Below are 13,280 nucleotides of genomic sequence, written 5' to 3'. Positions count from 1 at the left end.
AAGGAGATGCAAGTTCTAATTTTGACCATCACGAACTAGCCAAGGGACCCAGAGCACATAAATTCCCACTGCTGGATCCCAATTTCCTCTCATTAAATGAGAGAGGTAGAACAGGGGCTCTGTCCTCTGATATTTTGCAATTCTAAGCTGATAGTGAATGCATATATTGCTAAATATTTATTTATTAGTTTCATTATATATGCATATATATTTCCAAACATTTACAATTTCTTTTTTTTTTAATTTTTTTTTTTTTAACAATTTATTGGGGCTGATACAATTCTTTACACAGTTCATACATATACATACATCAATTGTATAAAGCACATCTGTACAGTCTTTGCCCTAATCATTTTTTTTTCTCTTTTCTTCTTTTACATTTTATTAGGGACTCCAACAACTCTTACCACAATCCATACATATACGTACATCAATTGTATAAAGCACATCCATACATTCCCTGCCCCAATCATTCTCAAGGCATTTGCTCTCCACTTAAGCCCCTTGCATCGGGTCCTCTTTTTTTCCCCTTCCTCCCCATTCCCCCCTCCCTCATATGCCCTTGGTAATTCATACCTCGTTATTTTGTCATATATTGCCCTATTCGGGGTCTCCCTTCCCCCCTTCTCTGCTGTCCCTCTCCCAGGGAAGAGGTCATATGTGGATCCTTGTAATCAGTTCCCCCTTTCCAACCCACTCACCCTCCACTCTCCCAGCATCGTCCCTCACACCCTTGGTCCTGAAGGTATCATCCACCCTGGATTCCCTGTACCTCTAACCCTCATATGTACCAGTGTACAGCCTCTGTCCTATCCAGCCCTGCAAGGTAGAATTCGGATCATGGTAGTTGGGGGGAGGAAGCATCCAGGATCTGGGGGAAAGCTGTGTTCTTCATCAATACTACCTCATACCCTAGTTAACCCATCTCCTCTCCTAAGCCCCTCTATGAGGGGATCTCCATTGGCCGACACTTGGGCCTTGGGTCTCCACTCTGCACTTCCCCCTTCATTTAATATAATATATATATACACATACCTATATACATATACACATATATACACATACATACACACACATATCTTTTTTTTTTTTTTTTGCATGATGCCTTATATCTGGTCCCTTGGGCACCTCGTGATCGCACTGGCCGGTGTGCTTCTTCCATGTGGGCTTATTTGTTTCTGAGCGAGATGGCCGCTTGTTCACCTTCAAACCTTTAAGACCCCAGACACTATCTCTTTTGATAGCCGGGCACCATCAGCTTTCTTCACCACATTTGCTTGTGCACCCATTTGTCTTCAGCGATCCTATCATGGAGGTGTGCAGTCAATGATATGATTTTTTGTTCTTTGATGCCTGGTAACTGATCCCTTTGGGACCACTCGATCACACAGGCTGGTGTGTTCTTCCATGTGGACTTTGTTGCTTCTGAGCTAGATGGCCGCTTGTTTATCTTCAAGCCTTTAAGACCCCTGTCACTATCTCTTTTGATAGCCGGGCACCATCAGCTTTCTTCACCACATTTACTTGTTCACACACTTTGGCTCCAGCCGTTGTGTCGGGAGAGTGAGCATCATAGAGTTCCAATTTAATAAAAGAAGGTATTCATGCATAGAGGGAGTGTTTGAGTAGAGGCCCAAGGTCCTTCCGCCACCTTAATACTTGACCTATAAATATCGACACAAAGATCTATTTCCCCAACCTCCTATATATATATGCATGTACATGTCTTTGTCTAGACCTCCATGAATGCCCTTTGACTCCTAGCTCTTTCCTCCATCTCCCTTGACCTTCCTCCTGCCCTACTACCATGCTTCATCGCCCCCTGGACTAGAGTATACCTCTTCTCTAAGCAACCTTACCCTTGATCATTTCCCATCAGGCCTGCCACTCCCCCTTCTCTACCCTTTGGGGTCCCATGTTTTTCCCTTGTCCCTGGGTTTGTTAACACCACTTCCTTACCCCCCCTACCCCCCACCCCAAGTCCCCCTGGAACTGTCGGTCCCGTTGTTTTTCATCCAGATAGTTCATCCAGCCTGTCCTATTCAGACAGACCTGTGGGGTCACTAACATGCACGAAAACTAGACAGAGGAACACAAAGCGACAGTATACAACCAGACAACAATACAACCAAAACAAACCACTGAAAAAGAACAGAACCAAAACAGTTCACAAGAGAAAAGCTTGTAGTTAGTTCAGGGATCTTTGCTGGCCCTTAGGAGCGTTTTCCAGTCCAGTCTGTTGGGGCACCACGCCCTGGCCCCAAAGTCCGCTTTCAGCATTCCCTGGGGACCTTGCCACTCCATTCCCTTGCTGTTCCGCTGCACTCCCCCAGTGCATTGCCTCGGTGTGGTGGGATCAGGTCAGGTGCAATTCCCACACTGTGTCTCCGGTGCTGTCCCCTGTATCGCCCTTAGTCACTGAGGGGCATCATGTCTCATAGTAGGGCCAGCCATGTTGTTCTCTCTGTGGACTGACTGCTCTACTCAGGAACATCATCATCACGGCCTGGTGGGCCAGGCTGTGCTCCACTCTCTCCTCCTGCCCCTTCATCTGCTCCCGTGTGCTCTGATCAAATATGTCCATCTCCCATAGCTGCAGGGTCAATGTCGTCCTTTGGAACAAGTTCTTTTCGGGGGAGGGGCAGGAATCCACTTAATTTATGGTGCTGGGGCCAGCCTCCCAGACCTCTCCACCGGTTCCGTCCTCCACGCCGGGATATTGCATTCACACCTTGCGACACTGGGTTGAAGTCTGGTCCCACTTTCCCTGTGGAGATATAAACCATACCCTCCCCTTGGGTGGATTAATGCCCCATTTCTGTCATGCTGATTGTACTTACCTCAGGGGACTCATGTTGTACCTGTCCCTTTGGGTCTGGCTTACCTCGCTTAACATAATTCCTTCCAGCTCTTCCCATGAAATAACGTGTTTCATGTGCTCATCGGTGCTTTTTAGTGCTGCATAATACTCCATTGTGTGTATGTGCCAAAGTTTGCTAATCCACTCATCTATCGATGGAAACTTAGGCTGTTTCCAAGTCTTTGCTATTGTGAATTGTGCCGCAATAAACATTGGAGCGCATATGACTGGTCGTGTTTTATTTGCTGCTTCAACCGGGTATATGCCCAGTAGAGGGATGGCTGGGTCGTAAGGTAGATCAATTTCCATTTTCTTTAGGTATCGCCAGATTGCTTTCCACAGTGTCTGTACAAATCTGCACGACCACCAGCAGTGGAGGAGGGTTCCTATTTCACCACAGCCCCTCCAACACTTGTTGCTCTCTGATTTACTGATCTGAGCTATCCTGAGGGGTGTTAGGTGGTATCTCATGGTTGTTTTGATTTGCATTTCTCTTATGGCAAGGGACTTCGAGCACTTTCTCATATATTTATTGGCCATATTGATCTCCTCTCTAGTGAAAGTTCTTCTCATTTCTTTTGCCCACTTCCTTAGGGGGTTAACTGTTTTCCTCTTTTTGCAGGTCATGATGGTGTTGTAGATTTTAGTTATGAGCCCTTTGTCTGACGTGTCATTACTAAAAATCTTCTCCCAGTCTGTGGGTTGCCTTGTCACCCTCTTGGCAAAGTCTTTCGAGGTGCACAGGTGTTTTATTCTTATTAGATCCCATTTGTCGATTTCCAGATCACCTGTGTGTGTCCCCTTCCCTGTTGCAGTGAGCCTATGTGCTCCCTGGGCCAGTGCTCTGAGATTAGTCCCGATTCCCTCCTTAATGGTCCTGATGGTTTGGGGTTTGACTTCTAGATCTGTGATCCACCTTGAGTGTATTCTTGTGCATGGGGTGAGGTAGACGTCTTGTTTCAACTTTCTACATGTGGATATCCATTGTTTCCAGCACCACTTATTAAAGAGGGCATTTGCTTCCCACTTGACGTTTTTGGGACCCTTGTCGAAGATCAGTTGTCTATATGCTGATGATTTTACTCCTGGGCTTTCTATTCTTTTCCACTGGTCTGAGTGTCTATCATTGTGCCAGTACCATGCTGTTTTGACCACTGTAGCTGTGTAGTAGGCATTAAAATCAGGTAGGGCGAGTCCTCCAATTGTGTCCTTCTTCTTGAGGAGTTCTCTGCTAATTCTGGGTTTCTTCCCTCTCCATATGAAGTTGGTGGTCAGTTTTTCCAATTCTTTGAAGAAGGTTGATGGTAATTGGATTGGTATAGCATTGAACTTGTAGAGTGCTTTAGGAAGAACTGTCATCTTTACTATGTTCAGCCTACCTAACCATGAGCAGGGGAGCTTCATCCATTTGTGAAGGTCACTTTTGGTTTCCTGTAATAGGGTTTTATAATTATGCTTATATAGGTCTTTAGTATTTTTTGTTAAGTATATTCCTAGGTATTTCAGTTTGTTCTTGGCTACTGTGAAGGGTACTTCCCTCTTAATCGCCTCTTCCATGGCCCTGTCTGATGTGTATAGAAACCCTACCGACTTCTGTTTATTGATCTTGTATCCTGCTACTCTTCCGTATTCCTCTATTGCTGTAAGTATTCCAACTGTGGAGTTTTGGGGGTCTTCAATGTATAGGATCATGTCATCTGCAAATAACGATAGTTTCACCTCCTCCTCTCCCAACTGGATCCCTTTGATGTCCTTCCGCTGTCTTATGTTGTTAGCCAGAACCTCCAAAACGATATTGAATAGAAGAGGGGACAGGGGGCATCCTTGTCTTGTACCCTTTTTCAGTGGTATTGTTCTTGTCTTTTCTCCATTGACTATGATGTTGGCTGTTGGTCTTTCATAGATAGCTTGTATGAGCTTGAGGAACTTACCTTCCAATCCTATCTTCATGAGTGTTTTGATTAGGAATGGATGCTGGATGTTGTCAAATGCTTTTTCTGCATCTATGGATATTATCATATGGTTTTTATCCTTTTTCTTCTCGATGTGGTGAATGATATTGATGGATTTTCGGATGTTAAACCATCCCTGCATCGCTGGGATGAATCCTACTTGGTCGTGGTGAATGATATGTTTGATGTTCCTTTGTATTCTATTGGCCAATATTTTGTTAAGGATTTTTGCATCTATGTTCATTAGAGATATTGGTCTATAATTCTCTACGCTTGTGGGGTCTTTTCCCTGTTTGGGTATCAAAGTAATGCTGGCTTCGTAAAATGAGTTTGGGAGCTTGCCGTTCTTTTCTATGTTATGGAATACTTTGTGGAGGATCGGTGTCAGCTCTTCCCTGAATGTTTGGTAAAATTCTGCTGTGTAGCCATCTGGCCCTGGGGCCTTTTTCCTTGGTAGGTTTTTGATGACACTCTCTATTTCTTCCTTCGCTATGGGTTTGTTGAGGTTCTTGATCTCTGTCTCAGATAATCTAGGGATAGATTGTTTTTCTAAATATTTATCCATGTCTTCCAGGTTTCTGAATTCATTAGAATACAAACCTTCATAGTACTTTGTGATTATCCTTTTTATCTCATTGGGGTCTGTTGTTATTGCCCCCGATTCATCCCTCATCCTGGCTATTGATGATTGTTCCTTTCTATCTTTGGTAAGCTTTGCCAGGGGAGTGTCAATTTTATTAATTCGTTCATAAAACCAGCTTCTAGTTGCGTTAATCCTTTGCATTGTTCTTTTGTCTTCCCACTGGTTTAACTCCGCCCTGATTTTTATTATTTCTTTTCTCTTGCTATTGGAGGGGTAGTTCTGTTGACTCTGTTCTAGTTGTTGGAGGTTTTGTGTTAACATATCTGTCATACGCCTTTCTTCTTTTTTCATGTATGCATTCAGTGATATCAAGCTACCTCTGATAACTGCCTTTGCAGTGTCCCATAAGTTTTGATATGTTGTATGCTCGTTCTCATTAGTTTCTAGAAATTTCCTGATATCCTCTCTGATCTGGACCTTAACCCATTCATGTCGCAGGAGATCGTTGTTTATTCTCCAATTGGTGGCCCTTGCTTTTCTGGGTGCCCTTCTATTAATCTCCAGCTTTATGGCATGGTGGTCTGAGAAAGACGTCTGGATAATATCTATGTGTTTGAATTTACTCAGGCTGGCCTTGTGCCCCAGCATGTGATCTATTCTTGAGAAAGATCCGTGTGGATTGGAGAAGAATGTGAAACCTTTTGCTTTTGGATGAAAGGCTCTATAGATGTCTATCAGGCCCTGTTGCCTAATTACATTGTTTAGCTCTCTGGCCTCTTTGCTGAGCTTCTTTCCCTGTGACCTGTCTTTCTCTGATAGTGGAGTGTTGAAGTCCCCCACTATTATTGTTGTTTCCGTGATTTCTTCTGTCATTTTTTTAATAGTTTGTTTGACGAAATTTGCCGCACCATTATTAGGTGCGTAAATATTCAGTATGCTTATTGCTTCCTGGTTTACTGAGCCTTTGAGCATTATGTAATGTCCCTCTTTGTCTCTTTTTATGTTTTGGATCTTGAGATCCATTTTGTCGGAGATTAAGATAGCCACTCCTGCCTTCTTGGAGTTACCATTTGCTTGGTAAACTTTCTGCCAGCCCTTTATTCTCAGCATATGCTTGTCTGCTTGCTTAAGGTGTGTCTCTTGCAGGCAGCAGATTGATGGGTTATGTTTTCTAATCCAATCCTCCAGCCTCTTTCTTTTAACATATGAATTGAGCCCATTTGTATTCAAAGTGATTATTACAATCTCTGGCTTCATGGTTGCCATATTCTGTTTTGTGTTTTGGGTCTTTGCCTATCTTCCTTCATATCAGTGTACTGCGTTTGAGTGGAGGGTTTCTATCCTGTCCTCTTTTCCATCTGAGACCGTGTTGTCCTGGTACGTGTTGCTGGCATGTTGGCTTCTAGATGGAGATGGGATATATGGTGGTCTCCTGGAGGTTCTAGTTGGAGCTTGATCTTCTGGCCATAGTGAGTCAGCCAGTATGTTCTGCAGGGTCGGGTGACTTGCAGTATATTTTTTGAGTTCTTCCTTGTCCTGGAAGACCCTTATCTTACCCTCTATCTTAATGGATAACTTGGCAGGGTATAGGATTCTGGGGGAGGCATTTTTATCTTTCAGAATTTGGAAGATGCTGCTCCATTCTCTCCTCCTCTTCATGGTTTCAGCTGATAAGTCTGAGCATACCCTTACCTGCGCTCCTTTGTATGTGACTGTCTTCCTTTCTCTTGATACTCGTAGAATTTTCTCTTTTTCCTCTAAGTTGGATAATTTTACAATTATATGCCTTGGCGTGTTCTTCTTGGTGTTTAGCTTAGCCGGCGTCCTCTCTGCTTCCTGTATGAGAGTCGGATTCTCCTTTGTTAGGTTGGGGAAATTTTCTTCCAGGAATTCCTTTGCTATCTTGGCGGTCGATTTGTGTGTTATGTTGTGTTCCGGTAGACCAATTATTCGAATATTATTCCTCTTCATAGCATCTGTCATTGATCTCAGGCTGTCTTCTGTTTCTTTAATTTTCCTATCTGATTGTTTTTCTCGCTTGCTTCGTTTGTTTTGAGCGTCCTCGAGTTCACTGATACGGTTCTCAGCCTCCTCAAGCCTAGATATAGCTTCTGTGACCTTTTGTGTGGCCTCTGCTACCTCCTCTGTTAGTTTCTGCAGTTCCTTTTGGTGGATAGTATTCATCCCCTCTATTGTGGACTTCATCCCCTCTATTGTGCATTTCATCCCTTCTATCGTTGCATCCTTATTTTGGTTTTCTTCTCTTAGCTCCTGTATTACTGCAAGCAGAGTTCTGAAGATTTCCTTTTGTGGCTGATCTATATCTGTTTCTTCTATGAGTGACGTTAGGTCTGTTAAAGTGCCTCGTTTTTCTGATTTTTTTGTTGGGAGTGATGTGGTCTGTTGATTTTTCCTTGATCCTTTAATAGGCCCCATGCTTCTGGGAGACAGGAGTAACCTTATTGTGTGGAGGCTCAGGCCACTGTGCCGTCTCCTGGGGTGGCTGGGGCGGGCTGCGGCAGGCTTAGGGCTGGCACTGGGGACCCAACAGGGCCCCAGGTGGTGAGAGCTGGCTGGAGCTCACTGAGGGCTCCTCAGGGACTGCAAAGCCGAGACTGCAGGTGGAGTGTTTGATCTGCCCGGGCTGTGAGCGGGCCCCTTGGATAGCTGCGCAGGCAGCTGCGGGACACTGCAGGGAACAATGGTGTTCGCTCTCCGCCCTTTTGGCGCGAAACCGCAGGGGGCAATGGCGCCCTTCCTCTGCTCAGGCTCAGAGTCGCGGCCGCCGGGGTCCCCGCAGCACCCTGGGGAGGGCACCTACTCTTGTGCCTTGCGCAGGGGGGGGCCCTTGGTGGGCAGACTCAGCAGCGCGGGGCGCGGCGCTCCGCGGAAGCTCAGGGTCCGGGACAGGCGCGGGTTGGGCTATGGCTCCTGTTGGCGGGAAGTGCTCAGCGCAGGGTCCCCGCCAGGAGTGGAGCTGGCGCTAGGCTGCCAGGGGCTGGCGGGGGCGGGCGGGGGTGGGAGGCCAGCGCACGGAGGGCAGGTGGAGAGGTCCACGGCAGCGGTGCGGGTGGATGGTCCCCCGTGGGGGTCGCCAGACAACCCGCGGGTCCGCTCCCCTGAGCTTGGATGAATGGAGGGAGGGACGTGGGCCCGAGGGCAGATCGCTGCCCTGTGGGGAGAGGGGAACTGCGGGAGAGGAAAGCTTCTCTCCCAGTGGGGATCCGCGATAGGGAGTGGGGAGTGGGCCGCTGGAGTAGGCAGGGCAGGCAAGTGGCTCTGGGCTAGGCGCCGGGTTTGGGGATGGAGCCTAAGCCGGTCGCCAGTGAGCTCACGGCAGCTTAGTGGCCAGAGATGTCCCACTAGTCCGGTCCTCTTTCACCTAGACCCCTGCTCCGGACAAATACGTGGGGTAGGACTGGGGTGCTGACCCAGGGGGATATTTCACTCACCAGACTCTTACTATTCAGCTACCTGGTCGCCAATCCCGCTTTGTTTGGAGGAGCTCTCAGAGTATGCGGGTGTCCCTGTCGGCCATCTTCCCCCTCCCCCCTACAATTTCTTTAAAATTTTTGGAAAATATACATTTCCCCCCTCTTTGTCTTATATGGATTTGTTTTTTTGTCTCTGACCAGCGAGCATTGTCTTCTTGCCTTCTTGGTGATTTCTGCAGGTGCAGTTGCCAGTTGCCACTCAGTGGCTTTTCGTTTAGATCACAGCTGATGGGAATCTAATGTTGGTCCCAATCCTAATTTGTTTTTAAGCATATTGGATGGGCGCTCTGACTTTAAGCCTTACTTCTGTTCTTAGTGCTTTCCTGGCTCTGAGGGAATATTAGTAATGATATTAATAATATAGCTAATAATAATATTGGTATTTACATGGAAATAATTAAACATCTAAAAAATCACTGCTGATTAGCGTTGGAGTCTTTATTTAATCTTCCCCATGGTTGGATTGGCATGACTGATGAGGGGGTGAATAGGGTCGGCTTTCTGGTTGACCTTCTACCTCCGATTTTAGGTATGAGAACAATGTTCAGGGGATGGCTGGTGAAGTCCGTCTTTGCTCATCATGAGGCAAGCCCCAGAAGTCCTCAGTGTCATGGTTCAAAAGACTGATCTAAATAAAATTCTATCATGCCCCATTTCCCTGTTTTCACTTCCCTTCTGGCGCATTGGACTGCTAACCTCAAGGTCAGTAGTTTGAATCCACTCCAAAGAAGCAAGTTGGGATTTTCTACTCCCTTAAAGGGTTAAAACCTTGGAAACCCACTGGAGCAGTTCTACTCTGTCCCACAGGGTGACCATGAGTCAGAATTGACTCGATGGCAGTGAGTTATTAGCTTCCAAAGGGCTTCCTGCCTAATTCCTTATCCTGGGATAGTGGTTTGAGCACCGAGTTCCTTCTCCATCACAGTACTTACATTTGCACACTCAAGAAGATGTCAAAACCCTGTATGTGTGTGGTGTAGTTTGGCTACAAAGAATCTCTGTGTCAGCTTTGCTATTGATGATGACTCTGTCCTTCTTAAAATGTTCTTCTTTGCTGACTTCTTTGAAAGCCCTTAACCTCTTGTGGTCTCTTCTCTCCATTTCTGCCCTCTGCCTTTCATGGTCTGCCTCCAGCCCTCTTCTACTGCTGCCTGACACCTCTAATACGCTGTTCTTCAGGGCCCCACCCTCAGCCCCCTTCTTTCTCTACACCTGAGAACACAACCCAGGAGACAGTAAGGTACAATACAGCCTGTGTTTTAGATGTAAAGTCGAATTTTGTTCCCCACATTTAAATGTTTAGAAGTTTTAGGGATTGTGTGTGTGTGTTGGGGCGGGGGTGGGGGGAGCAGGAGATCTGATGATGCTGGCATGGCAACAAACGAATGTCAAGTTAAGTGGCCGCTTCCCTCTGGGAAGACTGTTTATTGGCTGTTCACTCAGAGTGCTTACCCCTAGTACAAGGTATAAATATGCTCACACCAACACAGAGCTCCTTTGGGTTTGTGATCTTTGTGCTGTATACTTTTAATTCTTTTGCCTTATGCCTTAGCTACTGTTCATGGGGCCCAGTAATTTCCACTTTGATGCCGGTTGTGATAGTTACATAATTTCACGTCAGCTTGAAGATATTAAAGTGTAGCGATTCAACTCCTCAATCAGGCCACAGCACAGCTTGATGCTGCTTCCTTGTGGGTGTGACTTTCTCAAAAGGGGGGCCCTAGGAGCCTTCCTTTCTTTCTCTGCCATCACCTTCCTGCTGGCTGACCCGGTGGCTGAGAGCCACCACCATTGGATCCGTACACTTCGCACCCACTGACCTGTGATTGTTCTGCATTCTGTATCATTGCATGTGGCTGTGTGAGTCTGAAGAGGGACTTAGGGACCTAGTGTCAGACTTAGGGACTAGAGTTGGACTGGGTTGGGATGTTTCCTCGATATACAATTTCTTCTTGCTATAAAGCTCTTTCTTACACATATATGAGTTTCACTGGATTTGTTTCTCTAGTCAACCCAGGCAAACACGCAATATCTATTGAAATCACCTTATTAATAAAACATTCACTAAGGGCTAGACACAATAATAGGCATTTTCATATGGAGTTCTTAGTTTTATCCCCCAAGAACTATATGAAGTAGATATTACTACTAATGTCTTACATATATGAACCTAACACTCAGAGGGTGAAGTAATTTGACCAAAGCACTTAACTAGTAGTGGAGCTAAGATTCAGAGCCAAGGATAACTGACCACTACTAACCTCTTTGAGTTAGGGTGCTTAGCAGCTAACCAAAAGGTTGGGGGTTCAAGTACATTCACAGGTGCGTTGGAAGAAAAGCCTGGAAGTCTACTTCTGAAAAACAGCCAATGGAAATCCGATGAGCTCAGTACTACTTTGACACACATTTGGTTGATCAGTCAGAATTGACTTGATACTAACTGACGAAGTAACTGATAATCCTGCCTTTACACAGCCCTGTCATGGATAAAATGGGTTCCTCGATCGCAGCAATAGAATTGTGTGTCTTCCCACTGAGTCAGTGAAAGTTTATTGTGCCAACCTAGCCGATAACCACACGTGGGGTTAATTGAAGGGTGGAGAGATAAATGGCTCTGTGAGCCTCACCTTTCTAGTTCTCGGTCTCTTGCTTTCTGATGGTCGGACCAGGGTGCAGCTGCCTTAGCCCGTTCCTTGCTTCAGCTGACAAGGTTCACCTCTTGTAAGTCATAACTGAGGAGAAACTGCATGGACCTACCCCAATGCAGCTCTGGGTGCTGGAGCAGCCATGTGGAGACTCCTGCCAAACACTGAGATGCTTACATGCTCACTGATTTGGCTTTCCTCCTGCAGTCGGCATCATTGTGTGTGTTTTGTGAGATGGAGGAGGACTTTGTGGATTGGTGTTGGACATATGGGTTAATGTTGGACTTGTGGGCTTGGCTGCACTGGATTGGGATGCTTTCCTGATGTGCAATTAACCTTTATATAAAACTCTCTCTTACATATGGGTCTTACACACCACCCTCCTTCCCTCTGTTTCCATGCCACTGCCCACACACTGTATGGAGCAAGGTTTCTATGAGCCTCCTCATTAACTCTACTTTAGACCATTTCACTAGGCAAACCTACTTGCCCCAGAGAGTTCTGGGGTGCTACCAAAGATGATACACCTTAGTTGAATAAAAAAGCAACGGGAACAAGCAAAATGAGTTGGGGGTGCCAGAATGGAAAGACTGTAGTACTTGGAGCCATTTTTAAACCCCGGTTCTGCCATTCACTATCTAAGTGAATAAGCTACGTTTAACTTACTCTGAATTTTGTTTTCCTCAGAGGTTGGATACGTACTTAATTGTGTATGGACACATGCTCTCTGGGTTATTGTGAACATAAAAGAGAACGCATGCCGAGTACCTACCATATTGTCTGGAATATAATTACTTTCAACACATTGTTGTGGGTGTCCTGGAATTGACTCTAACTGGCAGTGACCTCACGGACAACAGAATGCAGGACCGCCCAGTCTTGCACCCAGTGGTCCATTCTAGTGGTCACCGTGGGTTTTGAGCACCTTGCAGTCTAGGGAGCTCATCTTCCAGCATTTTTTGTTGCTGTTGTTGTCTTTGGTGTGATCCGGAGGGTTTTCATCAACTAAATCTTGGAAAGAGGCTACCAGGTCCTTTCCCCTTATCTGTCTTAGTCTAGAAGTCCTGCGGAAACCTATCTACTGTGTGCGGCACTGTTGTATTTGAAATATCAGTAGCGTAATTCTGATCAGCATAGCAACACGCAAGCCATTGCAGTACAACCAAAAGACAGACATTGTATTACATAGTGATTATTAATTTATAAAAGTAATTTACTCCACAAGGCAAAAATAAGCCTCAAATAGAGTTTCTGATGCAGTTGCTTTGTCTCTCAAAATTTTTAAAATTAGATTTTTAAGGGGATTTATTGGGTTTGGGGAAAAGACCCTAAATTCTTACCAATGTCATTTTTCACTTTGACTCAATTCATATGAATACTTAATGTTTCTGTTAGTTGAACAAAAAGCTTTGAAGTACTTTTTCTAGGAAGGAAATTACTTTAAGAGCCAAATTAAAAAAAATACTCTTTTTCCCCGCAAAAGACACACAGAACTTTTTAATAACAAATGTTTAATAAAGGCTATATTGAGTGATATAAGTTGTTTGCATTTAAAAGGTCAGCATGAGATGTTCTAAATGCATAGCATCATTTCTGAGGATTATTTTAATAAGCTGCTCATAATCACTCCATTATTTTAGTACTTAATTGCATCCTGCTTCTAAAATGAATTTTTGTCAGTCATTTTGAATTACAGAACTATATGGAACCATGGAAAACTGCAATTCACAGAGAATCAAGTTTTCC

Source organism: Tenrec ecaudatus, chromosome 1 (assembly GCF_050624435.1).
Source record: "Tenrec ecaudatus isolate mTenEca1 chromosome 1, mTenEca1.hap1, whole genome shotgun sequence".
Classification (NCBI taxonomy): Eukaryota; Metazoa; Chordata; class Mammalia; order Afrosoricida; family Tenrecidae; genus Tenrec; species Tenrec ecaudatus.
The sequence above is the reverse complement of the archived record's forward strand: the minus strand, read 5'-3'. Positions refer to the sequence as shown.